The following is a 20,777-nucleotide window of genomic DNA, read 5'->3' on the forward strand; positions in this document are numbered from 1 at the left end:
TTTACTTGTGTGATTTGTCAAACAGGGAAAGGAGGGGTAACTGCAAGGAGATTATATTTGCAATATTTAGCTATCTATTTTGAATATGTTATTTAAATACTGTAATATTAAAACCTGGTATTAATGTGAGTGCTTTGAAGGGCAATAAGGAAAATATGAAAAAATATGACCCTTCCTGGGATAGATCTGTGGGTTCTGGGATAATGCAATAATTGAGGAATTGCTTTGTACAATCTAGTAATTTGTGCATTACTCTGGTACTCTTATTGATGTACTGTTATAATGAAATTAATAACACATGTTGGAAATTTAAAGCAACCTAAAATGTTTTAATGGTTTTAAGGAATTCTGAAAAGTAATTTGTATGTTAGGGGGCAGCTAGGTGGCAAGTGGATAGAGCACCGGTCCCGGAGTCAGGAGACCTGGGTTCAGGTCAGGCCGCAGGTACTTAGTGATTGTCTGGCTGTGTGACCTTGGACAAGTCACCAAACACCAATTGCCTTGACAAAACAAAAATAACCATTTGTATGCTGAGGATGGCTAGTAGGTAAACAAGTTTATGTATAGAAGTTTCTAACTATATATGAATTGGGAATATTTTAGATCTATATGTATATTCCAAAATGGCGATTTTTGCTTTGAAGCAAAAGCACTATATAATATAGGAAAGATAAACACAAGATAATTTGATATTTCTCTGTACACTCTCCTGGTCAAAGGAGGCATTTATTTGTTGTAAGATACAACAGACTAGAAGGAGGTTTCTCTAGCCAAGGGGAATCTGATATGTCATCCTTATAGATGGAAGAGATATGATTTTAGACAAAGGGATGTCTCTAGTAAGAGGTAGGAGATAGGCCTGTAGGGCCAGTCATAGTTTGAATATCAGATTTTAGGCAAAGACGCAGGAAGGATAGTCCCAGCTTTAGGTAGGGGTTTCATTAATTGGGACTCCATTAAGGATATAATTGGAATTTAGTGAATTGTATTCACTGGAAGATCTAACTAAGTAAAACAACCATTTTAGATCACAGGACTTTTAATTGATTTTCTCTTAGGTAAGATACCAGGATGGTATCAATTTATAACTGATATGGGCCAAGGATGTCAGGTGACAGGGATGGGCAGCCGAAGGGGCGGCTTCTCAGTATGGTTTAGGTTGGACCCCTTTGACTTGATTTCCCAAAAATGACATTTGGATAATATCTCACCTGGTAGAATAAATCTGACCTAAGACATTTGACTTACTCACATGACCTACCTGGACACTGATATTCAATACGTATATCTGTAAAGGAATTTTCCTTTAATGTCCTGGATCTTTATAGTTAGCTACTAAACAAACTGGAAAAAAGTTTTAGGTGAATTGGATCCAATAGCCAGAGATATGTTAGGTGTCTGGCTATGACACCTGCTACAATGCTAAGATAGGAATTAAGTTTCTTTACTTGTTGTGTTATAGGGGATATTTAGGTAAGGAGAAGAACGGGAAATTCTTAGGATAATTACGGTTTCAAATTCTAGTTTAAGGAAAGGAATGTGAGTTAGATAAGTACAACAGGAAAAGGAAAATATGGGAATATTTGGGAAAAATCATTTTGGTTAAGGATGTTAGAGTTGTAATGAGAACAAAGGTTAAAATTGTTTTATTTTACACCAGATGCTCAGTACTCTTAGAACAAAGATGACTGTTGAATGTATATTATGTTACAAGCTTGAGTCAATGTGATCATTCTCATTAGGAGTTTTCTCATGTATTAAAATACTAATAGAAATGAAAAGTGTTAAAAGTGAAGTATGTGTGTCAATATGGTAGTAAGGCAAAATGTAAATTGTAATAAGCTCCAGAATCCCATTGTTTTGTGATGGAAGACATGCATTTTGAACTGAATAAGATGTTAAACAGTTTCTTTACCAGAAGACAAGTAGTCACCAGAGCTGGAGAGGCCTTTTGGGGACAGATTCAGAAGATGCTGAAGGACATTGAATGCCTCCAAGGGAGAAGAGAAGAGAAGAGAAGAGAAGAGAAGAGAAGAGAAGAGAAGAGAAGAGAAGAGAAGAGAAGAGAAGAGAAGAGAAGAGAAGAGAAGAGAAAGAGAAGAGAAGAGAAGGAGAAGAGAAGAGAAGAGAAGAGAAGAGAAGAGAAGAGAAGAGAAGAGAAGAGAAGACAGGAGAGGAGAGACACTGAACCAGTTCCATCTCTACCATCTCTCACCTATGTGTACATTGTTTATCTGTAACTTCTCCCTGACTCTGTAAGGATGACACCCCTACTTTTGCCCTTCTCCCTATGGAAAGGAAGAGGGGAGGCAGGGTGAAAATATTCTCCATTGAGAGAGAAAGAGAGATTAGTGCCTTGATTAGTGCCTGGGTCTGACCTAGATTCTCAGTCCCTGATCAGAGGTGCACTGTGGCACAGGGTTCTGATCCAGAGGAGAGAATCACCAGTGGCATGTGACTGAGTCCATTCAGGGTGACTATTGTTTATAACTGACTGGCCAGGATATTTACCTGGGGAGTAGAATATGTCTGAATATGTCCAGAAGTGGGGTACATATATTTTGGATTGTACGACTTAGAGATAGGTGGCCTCAGACTCATGTGAGATTAATGATGGTACCTGGATCCTTTGCAAAGATGTGCAAATTGGGGCATTTATTAAGGGAAACTGATTATGAGTTACAATGAACTTGCAAGGAAAGTGCAGAAATGGTCATTTGCAAGAAAAATAATTTAAGGAACATCACTAGGTATATTAGCTATTCTTGGGGTTGGTCCAATGGCACAAAATCAGGAATTTAGTTTGATCAGTTTTGGAGCTGAGAAGACCTTTTTAAAGGCTTTGGTATAAAACCTTGCAGTGGAAAGCTGTGCTATCCATTTGTTGAAAACCTGTGAAACTATTCCTGGAAGACCAACTAGTAGAAGAGGGACATTATTGGATTTGTGGAACTACTGCCTACACCCAGCTGTCTAAAGCGTTGGTCAGGGAGTTGTTATCTAGACTTAAGGGCCTACTACCTTAAGGGCAAAAGATGGGAGTTGGGGCTATAGAACTCCAATTCGTATCCTGATTAGATTCTAAGTTGTAGTGGAAAAAATTACCACTTAGACAGCTAGGGCCTCGACTTGCTGGCTAACCAAGCCATGCAAACAAGAGAGGAGATTATTCAACATAGATGGGTATTAGACTACATGTTGGCTGAACAAGTAGGAGTCTGTGGTAAACTGAACTTGTCAAGCTGCTGCCTAAAGGTAGATGACAAGGGGCAGGTGGTAAAGGATATAACCAGGGATATCAGAAAATGGGCACATGTTCCAATCCAAACCTAGACAAGCCCATTTAGTATCTCTTGGATTAATTGGCTTACTGGTTCATGGTGGAGACTGTTGCTGGGTACCTTACTATTGACCCTTAAGTGGGATAATCCTATAATAATAATCCTATTACCCGGGTGTGTCTCCCATGTATGATCCAGTTAACTCAAATAGTATAAAATTCTATCAGTAAATTAGTACAGGTGTATGTCTCTAATAAAGAAGAGGTAAAAATATTGACAGAAGAAGTCAGTAGTCCTATCAAGATAGAGGACTGTGAATTAATTTGAGGAAGACACTGCTCTTGAAGTATGAAGACCGAGTTGTTATTAAAAAGAAACAGCGGGGAATTGTGAGGGATGTGTGGTATTGGTCTTCACAGGATGTGGAGGGGATCCCTTTGAAATCCATTACAAAGGGGGAATGGCCCAGACAATCACAAAGCTGGGAGAGTTTTCCTAATTCCATTCCAGAGATGACAAACCCAAGATTAGAAGAAACTAGTCCTGGGGCGGCTAGGTGGCTCAGTGGATAGAGCACAGGTCCTGGAGTCAGGAGTACCTGGGTTCAAATCTGACCTCAGACACTTAATAATTACCTAGCTGTGTGGCCCTGGGCAAGTCACTTAACCCCATTGCCTTGAAAAATTAAAAAAAAAAAAAAGAAACTAGTCCTCAGCTGGTCAAGAGTGACCTAGAGATCTTGATCTAACCCAACTGAGTTTGGGCAATTCGGTAACTGAATATTATCCCACACACCCCCTGTGACAATTGGTGTTCATTAGCATATTATGAGTTGTATGATGGGAAGGAGGATCATATTAGGGGCATGTCATGGGATGGGCGGACCTCTTAGATTGTAACTCAGACTCAGAGTCTATAAAAATCCAAGAGCGAGGGGAAAGAGTTTCTGAAGACTATATAATACCTGCTGTAATAACCCTACCTTGTGCCTCATGCTAGGTGAGGTACCCATATCCTGCAGGATTTGTGAATAAAATGTACAATTTTCTCTCACTCTTGCAGGTTTTTGTTTCATTCATTTGTAACAGTTTTTATTTGAAGAAAGGAGTTTTACCCAATTTTATGAAATTATTTTATAGTAGAAATCAACATTCATTTCCTGTTAATTGGAAGAGAAAGGCAAATTCATTTGATTTCAAGAAACACTAAACAGAAAAAAAATAATCAGCGATATTGGTAAGAATATTTATTTCAATATACCAAATTCCTGTTTTGGTACATAAGATTGGTCAGTTGCTTGCCATTTAGCATGCAAGAGAATGGAAAGCTGTTTCACTTGCTCCTACAGTTGTTCACCAAATGATTAAGAAGGGTTGCCAACAAGTCCTTATGGTCCAAATACACTACTCAGTTCAAGCCTTCATTTTCCACAATCTTATATTAAATCCTAGTGGATCACTTATAACCCTTGAGAAAGACAAAAGGCTAATCCCTTGAGTTATGCTGTAAATTAGTGGATTCATGCTTAGACCACAGGGTTTTCATGGTGTATTCCATTCCCTGAGTAACTTAGCTGATAGCTTTAGTACGTTGTCCACCAGTGTGAGCTGTTCTTTTTTTATGTGGATTCTTTTCCATTTTGAGATGTAAATTAATCTGCTCTGTAAGCAGTGCTGAAATGTCATAGTATTTCTTATTGAATTCAGACCCTAGCCAAGCAAGATGAAATAAAAAGAGCAGCAGGATTGTTTCCCAAATTAGAAATTCCCAATTATATACATTATTCAGAAAGGTTTTGGAGTTTTGGAGAAGGTGGGCACAGCAAATAAAACCAATTACAAGCGTCAGTAAGAATACCAAAAACACAACCACATCAAGTGAGTGCTGAGGACATCGTTTCTTTAAATAAGAATACAGTGATAACCACATCTTGACATTTGTCACCTTTTGGAGTCTGAAATGGGGGATTTCATATTTTCTAGCTTTCTTGGCAGAAGTAATATGACTAAAAAGTGTTGCAATTATAAACTGCTGCTTGTACATTCTCTTGGCTACACGCATCATAAAACATAATATCCAGGTCAGACCCAAGTGTTCAAGAAAATTGACCATTGTCAAAATGATGATTGAGATTGATGCTGGTGACCCACATAACGAAGTCAGAAGCTCTGCAACTGAGATGAATGCTATTTGGGCTAGGTTCTTTTCATGGAAGATTTGGTATAGGAATGGAAAAAATGCTAACCCAACAGTTAGAATTTTTCTCAGTATGTGGTGACCTACATCTTGCTGTTTCACATTAACCCTACCCATGATGATGCCACTGATTTCCAAAACAGACATTTTCATGTTTTTGCATTTGTTACCTTCCCAGATTATTGTGCTCACTCGTTCAGAGGCAGGGCTCATGTTGTGATGTCTGAACAAATAGTTCAGTTGGAAAATATCTTTTTTCGGATCTTGCTTGGCACCTGGGGGCAGGGTCTTTACAGTTCCCTCATTGGTGTCGCCTGTAGATGATGAGTGGTGTTCAATTTCTTGCAAAAGGTCATCTCACAATATGTCCTCTGTCTCTGAGTCATGGTAGGAGCTTTTGGAATCCTTTGGACTACAGCTTCTAGAATCAACAAAGACAGTGGATGGAGAATCCTGACCAAAGGCAGCTGACTCAAGCTCTGATTCTGCCAGATGATCTGAATCTCTAACCATTCCCCAACTCCTTGAAGTGGAAATTTTCTTGAGTGGAGTGATTGCATGTATTGACGAAATCAATGACTCTAACAGGATTCTCTATTCCTGTTCTTCACAGTCATTTTCCCATGACAGTTCATCTGAAACTTCATTTCCTAAGCATCTTTGACCTTCCCAACTCTTCCAATCTGAAAGTTTTACTTTCTCTCTTCGTTGACAGATTCTCATTTCTGATTGGCAATATTTTTTTCTTTGTGTTGAGATTCAAACAACTTGGATTATTTCCAGTTTTAATCCCTTTATCAGTTAAAGATTTTGCTTCCTTTTTTGGACTGTTACAAAAGAGAGTCTCCGAAGAGCTATCATTTGGGAATGCAGAACAGGAAGGTTCTGTGTCCCTCTTTCTACTTCCATCACCATTTACAGTTTGGCATGCTTTTCTCTTTTTCCAATTTCTATTGATTCTTGAAGACTTACCAATTTGAGAGGAGACTATATGACAGTGAACAGTTTCCATTAGTACCACAAGACACATTAGACTAATCACGTTACTTTTAAATTCACAACAGGCATTATGAAATACAAGACAACTGCTATAACATGCATGAGGTAAAGCAGTAGCAGCCAAATAAAGATTCGTAAAGAGGTTTCCTGAATCCACCATTTGCTGAATAATAGAAAATAAATAACCTGAACAATTCCCTTCCAAATTAGTGATGTCCAAGGAATCCCAGGTTTGGATTCAGCAAGTGTTGGGTGTCTGATTAAATCGACATCCATCAAGTTCAAATTGATGTGAACTAGTTCTCTTGGTTTGTTTTTGAAGCCCTTTATCTGTTTGATAAATTCTTCCTCTATCTGCTGATCATGTGCTTCCATCTTTTTTCTGTACCACAATATAGCTTCTCTTTCATTAGCTTCTTCTATCTGAGCTGGCTCTGATGATGGCTTGGGGGCTGCCTCTCCCTTCCCTGACTTCTCTTGGGTCCTTGGTGTGAAAGACTGATGGCTGCGGTGGGGACCAGCGTGGTTGCCCTGGGTCAGATGGCGCCCCTCGGGCAGACAAGAGCAGCCTGCTGGAATTCATGGTCTCCCGGACTCACACCGCCTTATCCCCACCATCTCCAACAGTAGTTCTCTGCCCTGGTGATGGTTGCCCCTCAGTTCGGCGACAGGGACTGCTTTTTACTGTGGACCTGGCCTGGTTGCTGGGCCCCACCACAGGCCACATCTTGCCTCTGTGGAGATGCTGGCAGGGGGACCATTACCATGGAGACCAAAACAAAGACTTCTGTGCAACATGTGTACACATGGATGATGTCTATATAAGAGAAAGACACAATACAAGAAGTCCTAACACAATATACTAAATTACTCCTATTTAATTTCTTGAGGTCTACCCTCACACAGCCTGTCTAGTCTTCCTCTTCACTGATATTATGGCCTTGAGGAGCAATCCTGGAAATTCTAAAGAAAAAAAAATATAAACCCCAATGTTAGAATCCCAGAATGTAATTAAGGAATTGGTTTGACACAGAGGTTTTTGGATTAGTGCAATTATGTTGTGATTCCATTCAATTGAAAGACTTGGTCTGTTTCCATGGAATATAATGAAATATTACATTTGGGAAGATTTCAGGCTCTCTGAAGTTTCATAGCATCTATATGAATGCTCAAGGTACATACAGGGATATCCAGTGCCTAGACCTACATCTCCACACTGGCATGCAACTCATTTCTTTTCATGGTATGCAATTGTCAATTGATGGGATTCATAATTCAATTAAAAGGAAAGGGCATGAGGTGAAAGGGAAACAAGATATTTCACTCTCATTAATGTTGTGGAATACCTTCTTCTACTATATAGTGGAGATCTCCCCTTAATATCAAATTGCTCACTATATTAGGAATAATGTCAGCCTATTAGGAAAATTATAAAGTAATCCAGAGGCATGAATGTACATAGGCAGGAATCAGATTAATTCCTTAAATTCTAGCCATTACCTAGATAGCTTTCTTTCATTGGGCTGTTCTTGTATTCCAGGGAGTCTGACTTTCTCAATAGACCAGAACGAAATGTTTATTTCTTTTGCAAAAAAAAATACCTGGAACAGGGCTAAATTCAAGGTACAAATGCTCTATAATACCTTAACCTGAATTTAAAAAAAACTGTAGATTTTGAGTACAAACTAAAAGAATTGAATAAAAAAGGATTAGAAAGCAAAATCCAGAGATTTTGACCTTTACCCCTTCATAAATATTTTTAAAAAACTAACTTTGCATCAAGTTCTTTATACTTATATTCCTGAATAAGTAACATATGATAACCTAATTTGCTAAACAACTTATCTCTTTCCCATAAACCACCTGGGTATAGTCCAGATTTTGTTGTTTTAAGAAAGTCAAGTCATTTGGAGATAATGATTAAATCATAGTGGTCTCTTCTCTCACACACACAATAAGCTCTGCAGTGGGAGCCTAAGACATGAGCTTATACCTTTTGCCAGCTAGAAAGAGAGAAAGTGCATAGATGATGTCATGTGTGAATAAGACAGTGGCCAGGGAATGTGTCAATGGTTTTAAACAGAAACAGACAAAATTTTCTTTTAACAAATAGATGGAGGTACATCATTCAGACCTTTTGCTGACAGGAAGTTTGAAAGGATTGCCATAAGAGCATTGTTTAGGAGAGATTCTAATTACTATAAAAAATCATTCCTTTTGCATCAAAGATGATGGGAAAGAGTTGATAGGTGTCTTATCACTGAAATAGTGTACATATAATAATACCCACAGATACATCAGAGGGAGCTTAGGATGATGTGGTTGTACTAGCATGCTGGTAGTCTAGAAACAAATTATATCTTACTTGTACCTGTACAAATGCATAATCTCACAGCAGTGATTAGTTGCATAGGAACTGAAGCAGCGTTTGGAGACCACACATATGGAAAGTTTGGCAGTGACAGAAAGGAGACAGGGACATCAGCATTGAACACAGGAGGTAGGAGATGGAGGATGTGGTCTGATAGTAAGAACACTGGACCACATCCACCTCTCCTTGAAAAACAGTCACTTGATTCAGTCCTTCTCTGTCATCCCTTTTCTCTCCTATTGAAGGCTAACTCCTAGGGAAGACTCTCAACAATAGTTGTCTCTACTTCCTTTCCTCTCACTCTCTTCTTGACTCTCTATAATCTGACTCTGATCTTATCATTCAGTTGAACCAGCTCTCTCCAAAGATACCAATGATCTTTTCATTGCCAAATCTAATGATCTCCTTTCAGTATTCAACCTTATTAACCTCTGCACAGCCTCTGACATTTCTGATCACCCTCTTCCTCTGGATGTTCTCTTCTCTCTCAGTTTTCATGACACTGCTCTCTCCGGTTCTCTTCTACCTACTTGCCCACTCCCTCTCAGGCTCCTTTGTAAGATGCTCATCCAGATCAGCTCTACTAACCATGGGTGTCCCACAGGACACTGTTCTAAGCCCTCTTTCCCTCTCCCCCTATATTAATTCACTTAATGATTTCATCTGCTCCCATGGATTCAAATTGCATCTATCTCTAGGCTGGCAACTAGGTGGTACAGTGGGTAGAGCACTAGCCTTGAAATCAGGGAGATGGAGTTGGAATCTGAACTGAACATTGGACAACTCACTTCACCCTGATTGCTCACATCCAGTACCATCTCCAGTCATCCTGATCTATATCTGGCCACTGGACCTAGATAGCTCTGGATGAGAAAGAGAGGCTGGTGACTTAGCACAGCTCCCCCCCTTCCCCATTCAATTCAAATTAACGTGCTTGTTATGGCATCACCTCCCTGACATGGTGGACTTCTTCGAGAATAAAGGACAAAAACAATTCAGGCCTAATCTCTCAGTTGACCTCCAGTTTCATATCTCTAACTGTATAGTGGACATCTGAAACTGAATATATCCTGGGAACTAGCTGGGTGTTGCAGTGAATGGGGTGCCTGACCTGAAATCGGGAGGACTTGAGTTCCCTAGCCACCTGTGTGATTCTGGGTACGTCACTTAACCTCTATTTGCCTCACTTTCTTCATCCATAAAGTGAGAATAAAAATAGCATCAACTTCACAGGTTTGTTATGAGCATCACATGAGATAAAGGGTCATATTGTGTTTGGCAAATAAAAGGTATTTAAAAAGTCTTGTTACCTGCCTCTATCCTTTTTAAACTCAATCTGTCCAACACTGAACTCATTGTCTTTCTCCCCAAATGTTTTTCTTTCTAACTTCCTCAGCACTGCCAAGGATATTACTACACTTCCAGTCCCCCATCCTACACACATAGGAGTCATCCTCTTCCCTTCACTCTCTCTCTCATCCTTTTGGTCCCATTGGTTGCCAGGCTCTAATATCTCTCACTTAAACCCCCTTCTCTTTTCTGACAGTCCCACACCCCTGGTGGAGGTCTTCATCGCCTGTTGCCTGGGCTATTATCATAGCCAGATGATTGATTCCTCTGACTCAAGTCTCTCCCCAATCCAGTGAATCCTATGATTATCTCTCAAAAATAATCACCCTAAAGTGCAGGTCTGACCATGTTCCACCTCTCTTCACCAAACTCCAGTGGCTCCCCATCACCTTCTGCATCAAATATAAAAAAATTATTTATCATTCAAAGTCTCTCATAAGCAATTTGGAGTCCTAAGACAACCTTGGGAGACCTGTTACAGCAATGCCATTCACATCCAGATTAAAAAAAAACACCCCACCAAAAACCACAGAAAATGAATGAACACTATGTTCACTTTTTAAAAAATTCCTCTTTTTTCCTTTCTATTCCATGCTTTTTTTTTCTTTTCCCTTAGTCCTACTTCCTCATACATAAAATGGCTAATGTATAAATATTTTAAGTGCAAACATACATGTACAACATTTACTTGACTGTAGGAAGGGTGGAAGAAAATTGTGAAACTTATAATTATGCAAGTGAATGAATGTTGAAAAACTTTCATAACATGCAACTGGGAAAATAAAATATCAATCAAAATGAAAAAAGGCTCTTATAACCTTTGTTATAACTGTTCCCCAAACAAGACACCCCATCTTCCATAATTTGGACATTCTCTCTGACTTTTTCTGTGTCTGGAATTCTCTCCATCATTAACTCTGCCTATTAATTTGAAAACATGTTTAACAAAACATGTATGTAAAGTGTTAACCTGACTGTTTCCGGCTGACAGGACGGTGGTAGGAAATTTTGTAACTTGGAAATATGTATGTACATATGGTTGAAAATAAATAAATAGATAGATAACAAAAGAAAAAAAGAAAAATATTTCCTCATCCACCAAAGCATATGGAAACCAGGTTACTCCTAATCTGAAGTTCTACTGTAATCTTTGCCTAGTGTGGTATTAAAGTCACTCATAATTACAAACTTCTTTTCTCAGCAAATTGATAATAAGGCTCTTCAGGTATTCATACAATTTTTCTTTGACTTCATCACAGTTTACCATTGTGGGAACATACACACTGATTATGGTGGCATGACACTTACCTGCAAGTGGTAATCATATTGTCATGAGCCTCTCCAGAAAACCTTATATCCATCATTAGCTTTGTTAAGCTGTCCTGCATTTGCTAGCTTTGTTTAATCCACTCAGAAACATTATTTGGATGTGATACCTACTTAGTTCTCTTTCAACAAGATGTGTTTTTTGAGGTCTTCTAGAATTCTTGTTGTCCATAAGGGTGCATACCAATGGACTAATGATGAGTAGAATCATTATTGCAAAAGTTTGTGTAACTTTTTTTGTGTTTTCAACTACAGGGATCCCCACCAGATGCAGAAAGCAAGACAGGGTTAGGTGAAGCACACAATTTTTAGGGCACCTCTTCTATCTCTTTCCTCACACCAGGAGGTGAGTATTATGTTCCTTTTTAAGGATGCTCAGCTACCCAGGAGGTTAGGAAATCTCACTGCTGCTTCAGTTCACAAAGAAGATGACCCAATGATTTGAGCCATCCATGTGCACAGTTGTGACTACAACTCCTAGTGTATCTGCATGTCCTGCTTTGTCAGTAGCCCATCGCCACAAGACTTCAAGGTAAGTAAAACAGCTGAATATATTAAAAATATTAAAATCATGAAATAGCTGAATAGCAAAATAATAAAATAATGAATTTGTGACATGATATGAGTGATACCTTTTGACTAGAGATTAAGTGAAGCAGAATTGTGTGAAGTCATCACCCTCACTTCTTTCAGAGTCATTGAAGTTCAGTGGTAAGAGAAAGGTCAAGATAACTGTTGGGATGCAGTGGATGATTTTGGTGTCTTCGATATCTGACCAAGCTCTAAGCACTCCACAGAACCTGCTTCTGCCACCTTCATGACCCATTGTAATAAATTGTTCACATCCACCTATTTGCTGTGGGGAAGTCTTCACATGCTTGGGGTAGACAATCTCATCTTCTCCAATTCACCAATGGGTTTGAGGCCTGTTTTTTTACCCTCATGATGTAACCTAGAATGAGAATCCAAAGGATTCAGTTTCTTGGAAATAGACTACTTGTTATGACAGTTGTCATAGCAGCTGATGTCACCTTCATGGACACTGAATTCTTTCTCATCAAAGACTTATAAATCTCTTGCCTAGAGCCTGTACTATGATCCTCTCCTCCTGCTGAGATTTTGTTACCTCCTTGATCTCTTTCATTCCCTCATTCAGGACAAAAAAAGAGAATCTAGGCTAGGTAGAATCTAGGTGAATGAAAAGGAGAGGAACATTCTTAATTTTTGTTGTTTTTCAGTTGTTCAGTGGTGGCTGATTCTTTGTGACCAGAACACAGAAGTAATTTTTTCATCCTGACCACTAAAGGGATTTATTATTTTTCAATTGATATTTATCCAATTACATGTTATAAAAGTTTATCAATATACCCCCACATGCATATTTTTAAGTTACATAATTTTTCCACCCTCCCTACCTCCCTCTTCTCAACTGCTAATAGTCTGGTGAATATTGTACATACACATTTGTGCTTAGCTGGTTTCCAGTGTAGTCATTTCTGTATGAGGAATTAGGATTAAAGGAAATGATACAAAACCATGAGATAGGAGAGAAAAACATAAGAGAAATTTTTAAAAAGTGAATGTAGTGTTCATTCAGACTCTGGGGGTATTTTGTTTTTCTTTGTTTTCTTTTTCTTCCTCTGGATGGAGATAGCATTGTCCATAGCAGGTCCCCCCAGGGTTGCCCTAGCTCTCTAAACTACTGAGAGGAGCTACATCCATAAAGCTTAATCAACCCAGAATGCTTTTGTTAATGTGTATGATACTCTCTTACACACCAGTAATCTGAACATTCTTTGGCATAGTCCTTCCTTAGGATTAGGACTTCAAGTGATCTTTTCCAATCCAGTATCCACTGCTGGGTTTTCCAAATTTGTTGGCATATTGATTGAAACACTTTAACAGTTTCATATTTTAGGGTCTTAAATAGCTTAGGTCTAATTATGTTATCTCCTTTAGACATATTTTTAGCAATGCATACAAAAGTCCACTTGACTTTATTCTTTAGTGATCAGTAACCATACCAACTTGGTAGGTGGGACAGTGGATAGAACATCTGCCCTGGAATCTCAAGGACCTGAGTTCAAATCTTTTCTCAGACACTTACCGTATTTCCCCATGTGTAAGATGCACCTTGATTTGGAGGCCTAAATTTTGAAAAAAAATGTATTGCATAAAATTATTGAACTCAACTTTTATTCATCATAAAATTCATAAAACTCCTCATCACTGTCAAAACTTCCATTCATAAACTTGTCTTCACTTGTGTTTGATGGCCAATCACTGTCTTAGGAGAGACTCTGACTGTTCTCCTGCCTGTGCTCCAGTCTGTGGTTGATCACAAGCACTCTGTGGGCTTGTCTGGTGCATGGATGCATGCTTCATTTTCATGAACCAGAAGTTCCAATTGTGTCCTCCTTGGAAATAAGGAACTTCTTTTTCGACATCTACTCTTCTTGCTTCATGCCGAACCATCTTTGTGGACATAGGAATTCAAATTGTCCTTTGCTTTTCAATCCATCTCTTCAATTCCCTCTCGAAATCAAACCATTTGATATAGAGAACTGCATCAAATTTATGAGGTTGCAAGTCATTCCCCTCTTGGTCAAAAGATATGAATAGACAGTTTTCAAATGAAGAAATTAATGCTATCCATAATCACATGAAAAAATACTTTGAATCACTATTGATTAGAGAAATGCAAATTAAAATGACAATGAGGTATCACCTCACACCTATAAGATTGTCCAAGATGAGAAAACAGGGAAATACTCAATTTTGGAGAGGTTGTGGGAGGATTTTAACATTGATGCATTGCTGGTAGAGTTGTGAACTGATCCAACCATTCTGGAAAGCAATATAGAACTATGCCCAAAGATCAATAAAACTGTTCATTCCCTTTGACCCAACAATTCCAATTCTGGGTCTATATCCAGAAGTAATTATAAAAAATGGGAAAAGTCATACATATTCCAAAATATTCATAGCACCTCTTTTTCTGGTGACAAAGAATTGGAAATTGAGAGGATACCCATCAATTCGGAAACAGTGCAACAAGTTATGGTACATAAATACTATGGAATTTTATTGTTCTCTAAGAAGCCATAAGTGGTTGGACTCTAGAGAATCATGGAATGAGTTAAAGTATATGATGCTGAGTGAAAGGAGTAGAGCCTTAACAACATTGTGAGATGATCAATCTTGATGGAAGCAGCTCCTCTCAGCAGTTCAGAGACCTAGGACAATGTATTAGACTGGTTATGGATGATGTTATTCCCCATCCAGAGGAAGAAAAACAAAAAAAAAACAAGCCTTCAGAATCTGAAGAATACTTTATAAAAATTACCTGTTATGAATCTTTCTCCTGTAATTCTAATTCCGTATACTGAAAATGACTACTCTGTAAACATGTTTATCAAAAAATGTATGTGCAATGCTAACCTGACTGCAGCTAAAGGGTGGGGGGTGGGGTGGGAAGGGAGGGTGTAAGGAAATTTTGTAACAAATATATACAGGAGCATATGGATGAAAACAAACAAATAGATAAATAGATGAATGAATGAATGAAATAAAAATGAAACCAGCCCATTTGGCTGACTTGCCTCACCTGGTTTTCTTCTGATGGAGCATTTTCAATAAGGTTTCTTCTTCCTTTAACAAGTACCAGATTATTTTCTCAGTTGTAGGAGGACCAAAATGACATTCATCAGTACCATTTCCATTCACCTTTGGAAAGTGAATCACTTTGAATTTAATTTCAGCACTAGATGAAAATGGTTTATGAGCTATTTCTGGGAAGACTGTGTCAGAAAAACAACCTAATATACCAGTAGCAAAAGCAAAACAAGAAGTGCAAAGACAAGAAGTGCAAAAAAAAAAGCAAGGAATGCAGGTAAAAAAATCTACAAGAGTGAGCGCAAAAACAAGTGTGAAGAATTGGGAAATTCAAGGAAAGAAAAATCTACAACCATTGTATAAGAATCTTCCAGTTTTTAGAACTCATTTTTAGAAGAAAAGGTGAATCTTATGCATGGGGAGATATGGTAATACTTAACTGTGTGACCTTGGGCAAGTCATTTAACCCTATTGCCTTGCAAAATAAAACCACAAAAGACAAAAAGAGATCTTTCTTGTATATTTTTGTCCCCTTTGTTAAAGCTTACCATTTTTATCTTCTATCATGCCCATTTTTGAATGAAATTTTTCCCTTGATAGCCCAGATTTTTTGTTTTATTTATTTATTTGTTTGTTTATTTTTCCACCTACATACAACAGTAGTTTTCAACATCCCTATTTGCAAGGTTTTGAGATTCACATTTTTCTCCCTCCCTCTTTACTTCCCCTGACAGAAAGCAATCTATTAAAGGCTATACATATACAATCACGCTAAACATAGATCCATATTAATCATTCTATGAAAGAAGAATCAAATCAAAATGGGAAAAAAAAGTATAGTACATAAGACAGCATTTAAATATTAAAGATATTGAACATTGGTTTGCATTTAAATTCCCTAGTTCTTTCTCTGGATATAGAAGGTATTCCAATTATTGCGCTGATGAAGTGAACAAGTCTATCGTAGTCGATCATCACCCACTGTTGCTGTCAATGTGTATAATGTTCTTCTGGTTGTGTTCACTTCACTCAGTAGTAGTTCATGCAAGTTTTACAAGGCCATTCTGAACCCATCCCTCATAAGTGTTCCATCACACTCATATACTACAATTTGTTCAGTTATTTCCCAATTGATGGGTATCCCCTCAGTTAACCAATTCTTTGCCACTACAAAAAGAGTGGCTATAAATACTTTTTGTATGTGTGAAATTTTTGATCCCTTTTTGTGACCTCTTTGGGATACAGACCTGGTAGTGGTATTACTGGATCAAAGGTTGTGCATAGTTTTGCTGTCCTTATGATGCAGAGAAACATGGGCATGGGGGGGGAGGTGATGAGATCAGTTGGAGACAAACTTTGCAAATCTTTTGTTTGCATTGTAAAGGAAATCTTCCTTCCCTTATCATTTAATTTAGGACCTTCAACTTGGATTGCATTGCTTTCCCAGGGCAGTCAGGAAGCACAGGTCCTGGAAAACCACCCAAAAGGGACCCCTCCCCAAAAGGCAAAATCTCCAATGAGGGACTTGGCTCACTCCCAAGTCACCACACCCTCCCATGGGCTCTGGGAGAGAACTTAAGGGGAAGGAGGAAAGGTGTTCTCTCTCTTTGACCTTCAAGTCTCCTGCTGAATGCTGGCCAGCTAGCAATCCATGTGGTCACTTAAAACTCTTGCTAACTTTTCTATCCATTTCTTAATATGCTATAATTTCCTCTAATAAATCTCTATTTTATTTCCAAAACCTGCAATCTTGAGTTTGAGTCACAATTCTTTGCAGGGCAGAACTGAACCCAAGAAACAAATCAGTGGTTACAGTTTGGCAACCATGAAGGGAATCTCTGCCCAGATGGGAATGCTGGATTGAGACCCACACTGGTGAGCTCCATAGGTGAGGAGCAAAGCCCTTTTTAAATCCCAGAAGTTTAGAAGGTAAGAAAATTTTTGGATCTCTAGCTCTCCTTCCCCCGTGTGTTGTTCCCTGCATACCCTCTTGAGATAGGGTACAGATTGAGATGTTTAGAGTAGCATGGACCTAGTGTCCCAGGTTCCAATCTTGTTCCAGCACTCTTAAAGGTGGGCTTGCCCGGTGTTGTTGAAGTCAGACAGACCACTGAGAGGCAGTCTGAGTTTGGTTTATCCCACTGTGGAGAGTGGATCATTAAGGAAGGAGGTTTAGCTGATTGATGTGTGTTTCCTTAACTAGAAATTAGGAGAATTAAAAAAATGGGAAAGGATTATTCAGTACCAAACACATCTCCTTTGGGTCAGGTGCTGTCTCATTGGAAGGGATGATTTGCAGATTTAAAAAAGAAATATCTCATTAAGTTCTGCACACAGAATTTTCCTAGGTACCATCTAAAAGGAGAAAAACCCGGCCAATTCATGGCACTCTGCAATATGAAATCATTCTAGAATTAGACAAATTCTGCAGAAGGACAGGGAGAGAGTTACAGAAGTTAGCTATGTTCAAGCTTTTATGGCATTACCAAGCTGCCAAGAATTTAGCAAAAAAAAAGAAAAATATTAGTGACAAAATCCCCAATAAGTGAGGGAAACTGAGAACAGATAGATATTGTCGATGATGTAATGTTATACAGGCCACCACATTCAGCAGCTCCCCCCAATTCCAGCTGCACCTCCAACTCCGGTAGTTTCCCTAGCTCCGCTAGAACCCCACAGTAGTTCTTCTGGCTTGGAAACTTCAGCTCGTTCCCCAACTCCTAGACCTTCAAGTCCAGGTCCCTTAAACACCCTGGAGTCAAAGTCTAGTGCTCCTTACAATCCAGCCTGAGAAGGATTATCTGAAAATTTGGGAACCCCCCCCTCCCTCTCAGAGAGGAAGAAGCCAAACCTCTTCAAAAGGAGAGGCCTCCAGGCATGAAGCTAAACTGATTCCAAGCCATGAGGGTGATTTAAAAGGTTTACATTTTGATTTGGGCCCCTCTCAAACTAGGAGAGGGACTGCTTCTCTCTTACTTTCTCCCATACCTCTGGCAAACTCTATTTCCCACCAAACACAAACCCCTTATCCTTGGTTCACCCATCTCTCACTCTCTCTCCAATCCCAACAATTCCCCCTCCCATGATCCTCTCTCCTACTCAGCCTTCCCCTGTTCCTTTGACTCCCTCAATCCCTCCCCCCCATCCCTCCTTCACCTTCACCCTCACCCTCACCTTTCCTTAACCCACCTGAGGCCCTGGCTCCTCCTTTTGACCTCCCTTCACAAAATAACCCAGCTACTCCAAACCACAGAGAAATTCCTGTTCCACTGTGCCCTGTAAGGGTAATTCCAGATGCTCAGGGAAGGATAACTCATGCCCATGTTTCCTTTTCAATGATGGATTTGAGCCAGATAAAAGATAAATTAGGGCTTTATTTGGAGGAAGCTCAGAAGTTTGCTGAAGAGTTTAGAAAGATTTTCCTTTGACTTGGCTGCATGGATGAAGTGAAACAGGATTTAGAACTTAGTTCAAAGGGAGGCAGATTCTATTGCAGAGGCAAGGGCAAGAAAGCCAGACAGGTTTCCCCCTGGGGCCATAGCAAGTCCAGTAGCTGATTCCAGATGGAATTTTCAAACCAATAGGGACAAAGAAACGAGAGATCATGATATCTTGTTTGATAGAAGGAATGAAAAAAAGGAATTAACAAATCACTAAATTATGATAGATTGAAGGAGATAACTCAAGGTCCTGAGGAGAATCCAGTCATTTTTCACAATAGACTTGTGGAGGCAATGAAGAAATACTAACTCAGACCCCACTTCTTCTGAAGGGAGCCTTATCTTGGGCATGCATTTTATCAGTCAGTCTGCACCAGATATAAGAAGTTAGACTTGGGTCCCCAAACATCAAATTGCTAGAGGTGGCATTTGATATGTTCAATCATAGAGATACAGCCCTAGCAGAAAAGAGGTCTCTTCGTGCCAAAGAGAAGGCAGAATTGTTGGCAGAGGCCAACAATCAACAAACTACCCAGATCTTAGCTGCCCTGACACGTGACTTGGGTCAAGCTGGGGATAGGTCCCCTGGAGATATGGTCTGTTTTCAATGTAATGGCAGAGGTCATAGCTTCTGGGAATGTCCCTCTAGATATAGCCAGAAGTTTCATGGTTCTTGCCAATGTTGCCATGGAAAGGGTCATCAGCCTCGTGAGTCCCCCTATGGGAACCCCCACGGAGGACAGGCTCACTGCCCTGGTCCCAACCAAAGGCAATCAACATGGAGACATGAGCATTCCCAGAATGGATGGGGAGCTCCAGAGGCCTCAACTCAGTGTCCAGTTCGTCCTCCCTCCCTGAGAGAGGGTTGACTGGAAGCTGGGTTCAGCCCAGACTCCTCCCTTTCTATCACCATGGCTGAACCCAGAGTCACTAAGATGTCAGAAAGTAGCTAATTAATTGCCTTATTGACACTGGGGCTACTTATTCTGTTTTGCTTGAGCAATTCCAGTGAGCTTCTGCCCTCTACACCTAAAAGTCATGGGTATTGAAGGGAAACCGAGGAAATGTTTACAGACAAGATCTCTTCCTGTCAGTTTGAAGATCTATTAGTTGAACACACCTTCCTTGTAATCCCATCCTGCCCTGCTCCCTTATTGAGAAGAGATTTGATGGTGAAGCTGGAAACTCAATTCTCTCTTGTTAAACCTCCTATTTCACTTTGGTCTCTCTCAGAAGTCTGGGAATACGTAGATCCTCAAGTGTGGAATATAAGTATATTAGCAAGGGCAACCCATGCCGCTCTGGTATCAATCTGCCTTAAGGACCCTAACTCTTTCCCTCATAGACCTCAACATCCTCTTAAACCTGAGATAAGAGAGGGATTACAGCCTGTAATCGACAGATTTCTACAATAAGGCCTTCTAGTGCCCTGTCTTTCTCCAATATTTGGAATTAAGAAGTCTAATGGAGAATTTTGTTTAATACAAGATTTGAGAGTTATAAGTGAGGCAGTAATCCCAACACACCCCATTGTTCCAAATACTTACACAAGTTTCATTCACATACCAGTGAATACCCTGGTTTTCCACCCTGGATCTTAAATAGTATTCCCCTTCATAAAGATTCCCAAAAGATTTTTGCTTTTGAGTGGACACTTCCTGGGAGATTACTTCCACAAGAACTGATGTGGACTGCACTCCCATAAGGATTCAGAGAGAGGCCCCATCTTTTTGGTCAAGCATTAGGTAAAGATCTAAGAGACTTAAAGATAGACGACAGCACCACAATCCAGGATGTTGATGCTATTTTGATCCAAAGTTCAACTAGAGAATCTGCTTTGAAAGCTGCCTCCCAAACTCTAAATTTCCTAGGATCAAGAAGATATAGTCTCAGTGAACAAAGTTCAAATAGCCTCTCAAACCATTAACTATCTGGGCCATGAGCTCGCCCCAAACTCTCGTTCTCTCACCACAGAGAGAAGACAAGCCATTCTATCCATCCCTCCCCCAGTCACTAAGAAGCAGCTGCGTGCTTTTTGGGGGAATAGCTAAGTCTCTTTATAATGGAATAGAGGACCTGGACAATCTACCTTTAGATTGGGGTCAAGATCAAGCAAAGGCTTTTGAGACCTTAAAATGTAAACTGACTTCCAACATTAGCATTGCCAAACCTAGACAAGCCCTTCACTTTGTACGGAGA

General features: G+C 39.5%; 1 pseudogene; it reads right to left on the bottom strand.

Annotated features, from left to right (window-relative positions):
- Positions 1 to 6,071: 6,071 nt before the first annotated feature.
- LOC141498602 (protein PHTF1-like) lies at positions 6,072 to 13,643 on the bottom strand (annotated as a pseudogene).
- Between the last annotated feature and the right edge of the window lie 7,134 nt (positions 13,644 to 20,777).

The sequence above is a fragment of the Macrotis lagotis genome, chromosome X, assembly GCF_037893015.1.
Source record: "Macrotis lagotis isolate mMagLag1 chromosome X, bilby.v1.9.chrom.fasta, whole genome shotgun sequence".
NCBI lineage: Eukaryota > Metazoa > Chordata > Mammalia > Peramelemorphia > Peramelidae > Macrotis > Macrotis lagotis.